At 40.1% G+C, this 11,859-nt stretch overlaps 1 pseudogene; it reads left to right on the forward strand.

The window, feature by feature from the left end:
• The first annotated feature begins 11,416 nt into the window (after window positions 1-11,416).
• Window positions 11,417-11,527, forward strand: LOC138379181 (U2 spliceosomal RNA; annotated as a pseudogene).
• Window positions 11,528-11,859: the final 332 nt, after the last annotated feature.

Here is an 11,859-nt window from a genome sequence, read left to right on the forward strand (position 1 = left end):
TCTTGAGTCTTTCCTGATTTTAATAGGAATATGCTAGTATTTCATCATTAAGTATAACGTTGGCTGCTGGTTTAACATAGATATTTTATACCAAATTAAGAGTACATTCTTCTATTCGTAGTTTACTACAAATTTTCTGCAGTTGTTTGCTTCATCTTTAGTAAAGTAAGTGGGATTCTATCAAATGCTTTTAACATTTACTGCCATCGTCATATTTCTCCTGGTAATTATTGAATATTAATATATTTTCCAACATTAAAATATTCTTACATTCCTGAAGTCCACAAGTGTGAATGATTTATGTAGGATTGATGGGTCAAAATTTCTAAGTGAAGTGTGTCTGTAGCTTTCTTTTGTGTGCTATATCTGCAGGTTTTGGTATGAGAGTTAAATTAAATACTGGTTTCATAAAATAATCTGGGAAGCTTCCTGTCTTTTTTTCTATACTGAAACAATTAAATAGTATAGGGATTATTTGATCCATTAAAGGTTTGGGAAAACTCATACATAAAGAGTCTGATCCTGAAGGGGCTGGAACAAGATGACTGAATAGAAACCTCTAGCAATCATTCCTCTGCATGAACACCAAATTCACCAACTATCCACAAAAGCAAGCACCTTTAGAAGAACCAAAAATCAGAGGAGTGATAATACTCCTTAGTTTTAACATTATATCAAGGAAGGAGGCACTGAAGAGGGCAGTCCCTCCAGGAGAGAGATTGATCCCCCAGCTTAGAGTTCCCAACTCAGAGTGCCCTAGCCTCTAGCCCCAGCCAGACAGGCTTGGCCTTAGCCTGAGGGGAAACCCAAGTTGCTGTGACTTTTCCCAGTGGTGCCTGGCCTTTGTTCAATCTTTCAGACGACCCTCCAAATTTCTGGCATACAGAGGGGCAGATGGCTCCCTTCTAGGTTTTCCAGATTTTTACCCTTTATATCTTTTGGTCACTTAATTTGAGCAGTATTTTTCAAAGTGTGGTGTACATGAGAATTTTAGGTGAAACATAGATGAATATTTATGAATGTATTAATCTTTGCTATTTATGTATTTATTTAAAAGTATAAAAGAAAATAATATATGAGTAGCATATCAAACCTGCCATGACACCAAACAAGGTCGACATCACTTGCTATCTGGCAAACCTTTATAATCCTTCATCCCTGGGCCGGGCGCGGTGGCTCACGCCTGTAATCCTAGCTCTCTGGGAGGCCGAGGTGGGCGGATCGTTTGAGCTCAGGAGTTCGAGACCAGCCTGAGCAAGAGCGAGACCCCATCTCTACTAAAAATAGAAAGAAATTATATGGACAGCTAAAAAAAATATATATATAGAAAAAATTAGCCGGGCATGGTGGTGCATGCCTGTAGTCCCAGCTACTCGGGAGGCTGAGACAGGAGGATTGCTTGAGCCCAGGAGTTTGAGGTTGCTGTGAGCTAGGCTGACGCCACGGCACTCACTCTAGCCTGGGCAACAGAGTGAGACTCTGTCTCAAAAAAAAAAAAAAAAAAAAAAAAAAATCCTTCATCCCTGTTCTTTCCTTCCTGGGACAATTGTCTCCTTTTCCTTTCTCCCTGTCTCTGAAGTTTTCCTCTCCACCCAAGCAGCTTCCAGCCTCTTTCCCCTCTCCCCTCACTTTTCATATGCAGAATAATTTCATCCTCTTGGCCTCTAGTTTGCATCCGTACACTTATTAGCATGTTGAACAAATAAAAGTTTAAGAGCAAGCTTTCTTAAATGGCAGCAGCAAATGGTAAAGAACCAATTATGTTTCCTTATCATAAAGAATTTTTGTTTTATAATTTCCTTGTTACAAAAAAGGCTAAAATTCTAACTACATTTCAAAGGAAAAGGAAAACCAAACTCAGTGCAGAGGGCTTCATGGATGTGTGACTTGTGTAATGACACAGGGCCCCCCCTAATTAGAGGGGCTCCATGTTTGGTTTAATGTTCTCTTATCACCATCTTGAAATCTGTAATAAATTTTGAACAAGGGATCTTGTGTTTTCATTTTGCAAATTATGTTGTCAGCCTTGTTCTGGGGCAAGATCTATCAGATGAGGAACTGAATGACAAAGTGAGGAAACAGACTGAGAGCAGTGGATAATGGTATCAGTTTCAAAAAGATTTGGGGGGGTTTTAAGTCGAGAGTCTACCTATACCTCCATCTTTCTGGGCCTTGGCCTCAAACAGACCTGAATTTGCCTCCTTGCTCTACCATATACTAGTTGGTGAACTTGAGCAAATCAGTAAACTTCTCTTTGCCTCAGTTTACTCATCTGCAAAATGGGGATAATATTTATTTTGAAGGGTTGTAAGGATTAAGTGAAGTCACATGTGAAGTGCTTAGCACAATGTAAAACAAGTAAATATTGTATTACATGTCTTCATTGTTTATTTTTCTTGTTTAAAATTTTACATTTAATAATATTACTTTGTTTTCAGGATATTTATTTTTATAAATAATTGTCTTAATAGCAAATACCAGTTTTCCATTTATAACTATGCTAGTTTCTTTTTTAAATATATTTACATAAAATAGTGAGGTGGCTTAAAGTAAATATGAATGATTTGGTAGTATTAAGATAACCAAGAGTTATGAAGGTGTTATACAAATGACTGAGCAAGACAAATACCCATCTAATGAAATTTCTTCATGTTTTAGATATGATAACTGAAGCCTAAAGAGGTAAAGTAACTCATCAAAGGTCACACAGTAAGTTAGTGGCAGAACTAGAACAACCCAGGTCTCTTAACTCCTAGTTTAGGGCTTCTCCAAATACACCACATGTACACATGGTTAAAGCAAGAGCAAGCCTGGTGCTTAATTAGGTACATGGCAGGCATATAGGCCTTCATTCACCCCCCATGGATAACAGATAGATGAAGTACCATAATGATACAAAAACGAGTTACTGGGTTTTGTTTATGGACGTAAAGCAATTTGAAAATATTACCTATTAGTTCATTTTATTTCTTATCTTTTTATCTACCCTGAAAAGAATGAGCAATAAGGACTGACTCAATAGGTTACAGAGAATTGGTGGAAGAGTTGGAATCAAACTCCCAGTTGCCAATCTGCTTGTCTTCTCATCCTGCATGCCACTGGTGTGTATGCCTTCTGCATAAATATAACCTGAAAAGCAACGTGTGTCTTAGGAATCCAAATGGCAATACAAACTGGAGGTATCCCAGAGTTATATCAGGTGGCTCAATTTCAATTCCTCTTGGTGACATTAAATCCAAGAGAACTCAGAAGGGTCTGTCTAGGAACGAGAAAGAAAATTTTAGTTCCAGGACCATGTGTTCCACTTTCATCATAATTCTTCAGGGCCATAGCCTAATTATTTGACCTCTTGGTGTGTATTAGTTTGCTAGGGCTGTTGTAACAAAGTACCATAAACTGAGTGGCTTAAAACATAAATTTATATTCTCACAGTTCTGTAGGCTAGAAGTTCAAAATCAACATGTTAGCAGGGTTGGTTCATTCTGAGGGTTGCGAGAGAAGGCCTCTCTCCTTGGCTTGCAGATGGTCATCTTCTCCCTGTGTCTATTCAAATAGTCTTTCCTCTATGAGTGTCTGTCTCTGTGTCCAAATCTCCCCCTTTTATAAGGATACTAGTCATATTGGTTTTGAACCCACTCTAGATTACCTCATTTTAACTTGAATCCCTCTATGAAGACTTTATCTCCAAATAAAGTCTCATTCTGAGGTACTGGAGGTTAAAATTCCAACATTTGTTGGGGGAACATAATTCAATACATAACACAGTACATTTAGTTACATTAATTAAGTGAAATAATTTTAATTGCAAAATTATATTTAATCCATATAGTCACATATTACCTCCTGGGAATCTGGGAAATCTGACAATATAGAGAATGAATCATGGATTATTTTAGGAGAAAACATGTTAAACCTATAAAAGAAAAAGTTCTCATAGAAATAAAGAAATCACACTGAATAGACAGTATTCTTTTTTTGCGGGGGTTCTACTCAAAATAGAAATGGAAAATGAAGAACTCATAGACTAAGAAAAAATGTACAATTTATAGTTTGTTTTTTAACTTACTTTTTCAGAGGATGAGAGGGCTTTCAGTGCTGTACTAACTTTTACAAATACAGTAATTCAGAAATACTTTGGTGTTTTAGATGAATAGTAGAAAAAATAAACATGAATAATTTTTCATAATATTATGATTTATAAGTATTCATTAAAAAGTATCTTAAAATATTTTCAAAGAGTAGAACTCATATTTTTAACTTATTTCAAATAGTTGATAAAAGAAAGCATAGCATATAGTTTATTTAACTTTTAATCTCATCCCTCACAAAAAGTTATAAACCTAGGCAGTTGTGACATAACATATAGAAGTCTCTGTTCCTTTTACTTGCAATGTCGTTGCCCAATCTTTGTCTCCCTCCTCGACTGTGGGAAGACCTTGGTTAAGGGGATGAAAGGCCTCTGGGGAGGGTGGGGAGAAAGAAGCCATTGGAATTATGGGTGGGGTGGTGAAATGTCTTTGGGCTTGGGGCTGGAGCTTGAAGGAGGGAGACTCTGGGAAATCTAAGGCCTCTGTGCACATGGAGACATAGAATTCCTTTGTGAGGGGGTTGGGAGGAAGGCCAGGCCATGGGGGTTAGGTAAAGAAAGCCCTTTTGAGAAGGACATCTTGGACTTAGGGAGGGAATGAAAGAAGGCTGTGGGAAAAAGAAAAGGAGTTGAGGGGAGGGAATATGGAAGAGGAGGAGGAGGAGGAAGAGGGAAAGACTTTGAGTGAGGCAAGTGAGGCGGCAAGATTATGAGTAGGAGGAAAAAAAAGAAAGCTTTTGAGGAAGAAGTGGAAAGTACCTTTGGGTGGCAAAAGAGGGAAAACCTGAATGGGGAAAAGAGGTGCCTTTGGAGAACTGAAAGAAGGTTCCTGAGAGGGGACTGAGTGAAAGCCTGGAGGAGGATAAATAAAGAAGTAAGGGAAAGAATTTGAGGAAGAGAGGGAAGGCCTTAGTGAAGATAGGTTAGAAAAGAAAGGATATTGACTCTAATACTTGGGACTGGTAAAAAAAGAAAAAAAAAACAGAGGATAGGAAAATGTGAAGTAAGATAATTAATGCATTTTTAAAGGAGGGTGAGGGACTAAAGACTTTAAGGGAGAGGAGGAAAGGGATTTGTGAAATAAGGAAGGGAAGAATTTTGGGTAAGGGGAGAGAAGGCCTGTGAAGTAAGCAAAGGAAAGACGTGGAGAGAGGAGAAATGAAAGGACCTTGATTGAAGGTCAAGAAAAACTTTTGGAGTGGTAATGAGAGAGGGAAGACAGTTGGAAGGGTAAGAGAAGGAAGGCCTTCGTGAAGTGAAATGACAAGAAGTAAGGCCTTTGTAAGCCTAAGTGAAAGAGGGAAGTTCTTTGAGAAAAGAGGTGAGGGAGTTTAGTGCTATGTGAGGAGAGGGAAGTTTGTACTTTGTGAGGGGACTTGAGGGCAGTACGCCTTTGAGGGGGTAGATGAAGAAGGGAAGTCAATTGTGAGGATAGAGGAGGCAGGGAAGGCAACCATGAAAAAAGGAAAGGTCTTTGTGAGGGGAGGTGAAGGAGGTTACAACTTTGTGAGGGGAAGATGTAGAAGATTTTGGTAGAAGAGAAGAAGGAGGGTATACCTTTGTGAGAGGAGGTGAGGGAGGTTAGAACTATGTGAGGGAAGGTGAAGCAGTGAATGTATTAGTGAGGGAAGAAAGGCCTATATTAGGGGAGGTGAAAGAGGTTATTACTTTGTGAGAGGATGAAGGAGGAAAGGCCTTTGTGAGGGGGGTGAGAGAGGAATGTTTTTATCAAGGGAGATGTGGGAGAGAAAGAATTTGATTGGAGAGTTGAAGGATTAAAGGCCTTCATGAATTAGGTGAGAAAAGGAAGGACTTTTTGAGAAGAGGTGTGGTGGGAAGCCCTTAGAGAGAGAGAAAGGAAAGCATTTGCGAATGAACATGAGGGAGGTTAAGAATTTGTGATGGGAGGTGAGGCTGGGAAGGCCTTTGTGAGGAGAGGTGAGCAAAGAAAGGTCCTTGTGAAGGTGATCAAGGAAGGAGTTTGAATGGTGAAGGTCAGTAAGGTGAGGTTAAAGGTGGAAGAGCTTTAAGAGAGGAGCTGATAGAGGATAGTACTTTCAGTGGTGAGGTGAGGAAGGTTAGTACTATGTGATGGAGGTAATGAAAAGACAGCCTTGGGAGAGATGAAGGAGGGAAGCCATTTGCAAAAGAAAGAAAGGTCTTTGTGAGAAGAAGTGAGGGAATTTAGTACTTTGTGAAGAAAGGTTAAGGAAGGAAGCCCTTCATAGAAGACCTATAACAAGTAAAGGGATTGAAACAGTAATCAAAAACTTCCCTTACTGTAGAGAGATTATAGCTAACAATAAGTTATTGTGTATTTCAAAATAGTTAGAAGAGAAGAATTGTAATATTCCCAACACAAAGAAAAGATAAATGTTTGAGATAAGGGATATCCCAATTACCCCGATTTGATCATTACCCAATGCATACATATATCAAAATATCACATATACCTCAAAAACATGTATAACCTATCAATAAAAAATATTAAAAAATCCCTCCCAACAAAGAGAAGTCCAGGAGCAGATGGCTTCACTGGTGATTTCTACCAAATATTAAATAGAAGAATTAATATGGATCCTTCTCAGACTCTTCCAAAAAATAGAAGAGGAAGGAAAACGTTTTAATTCATACTATGAGGCCAGTATCAACCTGATACCAAAGCCAGACAAAGACACCACAAGAAAACTACAGACAAATATCACTTATGAATACAGATGCAAAATTCCTCAACAAAATTCCAGCAAACCAAATGCAACAGCGTATTAAAAGGATTATTCATACTGGAGTTTATCCCAGGAATACAAAGAAGGTTAACATAAGAAAAGCAATCCATATAATACACCATGTTAATAGAATGAAGGAAAAAAAACTCACATCTCAATTGATGCAGAAAAAGCATTTGACAAAATCCAACATCCTATCACTATAAAATCACTCAGCAAACTCGGAATAGAAGGAATCTTCCTCAACATGATAAAGAACATTTATGAAAAATGAACATCTAACATCACAATCAATGTTACAAGACTAAAAGCTTTCCCCCTAAGACAAGGATGCCCACTTTCACCACTGCTATTCAACATTGTACAAAAAGTTCTAGCTAGAGCTGCGGTCCCCAACCCCTGGACTGCCGACCAGTACGGGTTAGTGGCCTGTTAGGAACCAGGCCGCACAGCAGGAGGTGAGCAGCAGGCAAGCCAGTGAAGCTTCATTGTATTACAGCCATTCCCCATTGCTCATATCACTGCATAAGCTCTGCTTCCTGTCAGATCTGTGGCATTATTAGATTCTTACAAGAGCGCGAACCCTACTGTAAACTGTGCATGGGAGGGATCTAGGTTGTGTGCTCTTTATAAGAATCTAATGCCTGATGATCTGAGGTAGAGCTGAGGCGATGATGCTAGTGCTGGGGAGTGGCTGCAAATACAGATTATCGTTAACAGACAGGTTTGACTGCACAAATGTAATGTGCTTGAATCATCCCAAAACCATGCTCCCAACCATCTGTGGAAAAACTGTCTTCCATGAAACTAGTCCCTGGTGCCAAAAAGGTTAGGGACCCCTGAACTAGAGAAATTAGGTGTTAAGAACAAATAAAAGGCAACCAAATTGGAAAGGAAGAAATAAAACTATGTCTATTTACAGATAACATGATTCTTTATCTAGAATATCCAAAAAAGGTCACAAAACCCCTACTAGAACTAACAAACAAATTTTTAAAAATTTACAGTATACAAGATCAACATGTAAAAATCAGTTCTGCTTTTATACACCAGCAATGAACAATCCAAAAAGGAAAAGAAAACTATTCCATTTGCAATAGCATCCAAAAGAATATCTAAGAATAAATTTAACCAAGGAGGCTAAAGACTTGTACATTGAAAACTGCAAAATGTTGCTGAAATAAATTAAAGAAGACATAAATAAATGGAAAGATATCCTGCGTCCATGGATCAGAAGACTTAATATTGTTAAGATGGCAATACTGCCCAAAGTGATCTACAGATTCAATACAAACCCCATTAAAATTCAAATAGCTCTTTTTCAGAAACAGAAAGCTGAATCTCAAATTTATGTATAGTTGCAAGGGGCCTTGAACACTCAAAACAATATGGATACAGAACAACAAAATTGGAGGACTCACACATTTTGATTTCTAAACTTTCTACAAATCTGCAGTAATCAAAAGAATATGGTACTAGCATAAGGACAGACACATAGACCAATTGAATAGAATTGAGAGTCCAGAAATAAATCTATAAATGTATAGTCAACTGATTTTTGACAAGGGTGCCAAGACCATCAATGGGGAAAGAATTGTATCTTCAACAAATGGTGCTGGGATACCTGGCTATCCACAGGCAAAAGAATGAAGTTGGGCCCTTAACATATACCATATACAAAAATCAACTCAAAATGGATAAACAGGCCGGGCGCGGTGGCTCACGCCTGTAATCCTAGCACTCTGGGAGGCCGAGGCGGGTGGATCGCTTGAGGTCAGGAGTTCGAGACCAGCCTGAGCAAGAGTGAGACCCCGTCTCTCCTAAAAATAGAAAGAAATTATATGGACAACTAAAATATATATATACAAAAAATTAGCCGGGCATGGTGGCACATGCCTGTAGTCCCAGCTACTCGGGAGGCTGAGGCAGTAGGATCACTTAAGCCCAGGAGTTTGAGGTTGCTGTGAGCTAGACTGACGCCACGGCACTCACTCTAGCCTGGGCAACAGAGTGAGACTCTGTCTCAAAAAAAAAAAAAATGGATAAACAACCTAAATATAAGACCAAAAACCATAAAACTCTTAGAAGAAAGCATACATGTAATCTTCATGACCTTGGATTTGGCAATGAATTCTTAGATATGACACCAAAAGCACAAGCTACCAGAGAAAAAAACAGATGAATTGAATTTTCTCAAAATCAAAAACTTTTATACATTATCAAGAAAGTGAAAAGGCAGCACATAGAATGGGAGGAAATATTTACAAAGTATATATCTGATAAGGGTCCACTATCTAGAATATATAAAGAATTTTTACAAATCAATAATATAACGGCCGGGCATGGTGGCTCATGCCTGTAATCCTAGCACTCTGGGAGGCCGAGGCGGGCGGATTGTTTGAGCTCAGGAGTTCGAGACCAGCCTGAGCAAGAGCGAGACCCCATCTCTACTAAAAATAGAAAGAAATTATATGGACAGCTAAAAATATATATAGAAAAAATTAGCCAGGCATGGTGGCACATGCCTGTAGTCCCAGCTACTCGAGAGGCTGAGGCAAGGATTGCTTGAGCCCAGGAGTTTGAGGTTGCTGTGAGCGAGGCTGATGCCACGGCACTCTAGCCCGGGCAACAGAGCGAGACTTCTGTCTCTAAAAAAAATAAAAATAAAAATAAAAAATATATATATATAAAAATAACTACAAGAAATCCAATTAAAAGTGGTCAAAGGATTTGAAAAGACATTTCCCCAAAGATATACAAATAGCCAACAAGCATATAAAAAGATGCTCAACATCATTAGTCATTAGGAATATACAAATCAAAACCATAATGATATACTACTTCACACCCACTAGGATGGTTATAATTAAAAATGAGGGGATATATATCACAATTTGGTGAAACTGGAACCCTTGAACATTGTTGGTGGATATGGAAAATGATTTAGCCACTTTGTAAAACAGTTTGGGACTTCCTCAAAAAGATTAGTGGAGTTCCCATGTGACCCAGCAATTCTAGTCCTAGAGAACTGAAAACATATCTGCTCAGGAACTTGTTGTACATGATGCTCATAGCAGCATTGTTCATAATAGCCCCGAAGTGGAAACAACCCCAATTTGGTAAATTTGATAAACAGATAAAATGTAGGATAGCCATACGATGGAATACTATTCAGCCATAAAAAGTAATGAAGTACTGTTTGGGGCTGGGAAATTGGAAGTAACTAGTTAATGGGTGTGGGTTTAATTTGGGGTAATTGAAGTATTTTGGAACTAGATAGAAGTGATGGTTGCATAACATTTACATGTATTAAATCCCCTTTATCGTTCACTATAAAATAGTTATTTTTATATGATGTGAATTTCACTTCAATTAAAAAAGGCAGGAATGAAAGGGAGGTTAGTATTTGGAGAGGGGAAGTAAGGAAGGGAAGGCTTTCATGAAGAGAAAGTAGGGAGGGAAGGGCTTTTTCAAAGGAGTTTGGGAGAGAAAGACTTCTTGCAGAGTAAGAGGGAGAGTGAGAGGGCAGGGAGTCATGAAGAGAGGCAAGAGTAGGTAGGGCTTTGTGAGGAGGACGGAAGAGGTTGAGGGCAGGAGGGCCTTCTCAAGGGGAAGAGTGGAGGGGAGAAGGAAGGGGAAAAAAGGAGTGGTGAGGGGGAGGAATGGGGGAGGGATGCGGAGAGACCGGGAGGGCGGGAAGTTTTGTGGTTGGCGAGCTCATCACCACAGCCCAGCCCCCTCCTCTGCCGCTGTCATCGGCTCTCTGCCCAGCCCGGAGGCGGTACTCACCAGAGTTCATATAGTAGCATACCACCAGCAGGATCCAGATGCAGAACATGAGCAGCCTCAGGCGCTTGTGGGCTCTCATCTTCAGCAGAGAGCCGCGCGTCTCAGCACGGAAGCCACGCACAGATGCCTGCCAGTCAGGCTGAGGCATGGCAGCCATGATGTCCTCCTGCCCGGCATTGCTGTCCCCTGGATGCGACCCGGTTGCCGGGTTCTCCACACTGTACTCCGCCTCACGAGCTACCAGTCTTGACCTCGCCCCCCGTATCCCCCTGCTCTTTGACCTAGTCCTCCCCCGCCGCCTTCTCCTCCCATCTGAAGGCATAGCTCTAGCTTCCCGCCTAGCTGAGGTGTTGCCTCACCGCTCAACGGTCCACGACCCAGAAGCCCCTGGGGCAGCCTGTGTCCCAGATGCCCCTGGGGTGGGGATGCTCTCGTGACAAGTGCCAGCCCTCGCGAGGTCTGAGGCTGGTTCCTTCCCAGTGACGTCTTCTGCCTATTGGCACAGGCCCTGCCCCCTTTTATCCATTTGGACGATAGCGGGTGCACCCCACACGGACCCTAGCCCTGGCCCTTATGGGTGTTTGTTGAATGCTTATTGAATAAGCAAATGGAGCCTGCACCAGTAGCATCGGTGCTTGTCATAGATCAACAAAAAGGAATAACAAATTCAGACGCCAGCCTTGGCTGCTAATTCCTCCTCATGTTCATTCCTAGGACATATATTGTAGCTGCTACAGTCACTACGGTTAGTCACTACAACAGATGCTAGCCAAATGTGGCTATATAAATGTCAATTGTAATTATTAATACCTGAATCACTTCTCGGCCTTTTGGCTAAGATCAAGTGTAGTATCTGTTATTATCAGTCTAATTATTAATACTTGAAATGAAGAAATCAGTTCCTCAATCACAATAGCCACATTAACAAGTGTTTGATCGCTGCATTTGGCTCATGGCTGCCATCTTAGTGTCAATATGGAACATTTCCATCCTGGTAGAAAGTTGTCTTGGGCAGTACTGGATGTAAAAAGAGGGACCGCCGCGAATATGGTAGATGTTCAACAGATTGTTACACTGTAATAGAAGCTTGTAGGTGAGACAAAACAGTATTTGCCTTCAGAGACCTCAAAATTGAGTTACAAATAAATGAAACAATAGGACAATATGAGAATAAATAATGTGTGAGGAACACTGAAGAATGAGAAAATACTTAGATTTTATTGCCCTAATTGCCACCCATGAACTGGGTGGCCCTAA

This window comes from Eulemur rufifrons, chromosome 30 (genome assembly GCF_041146395.1).
Source record: "Eulemur rufifrons isolate Redbay chromosome 30, OSU_ERuf_1, whole genome shotgun sequence".
Lineage (NCBI taxonomy): Eukaryota > Metazoa > Chordata > Mammalia > Primates > Lemuridae > Eulemur > Eulemur rufifrons.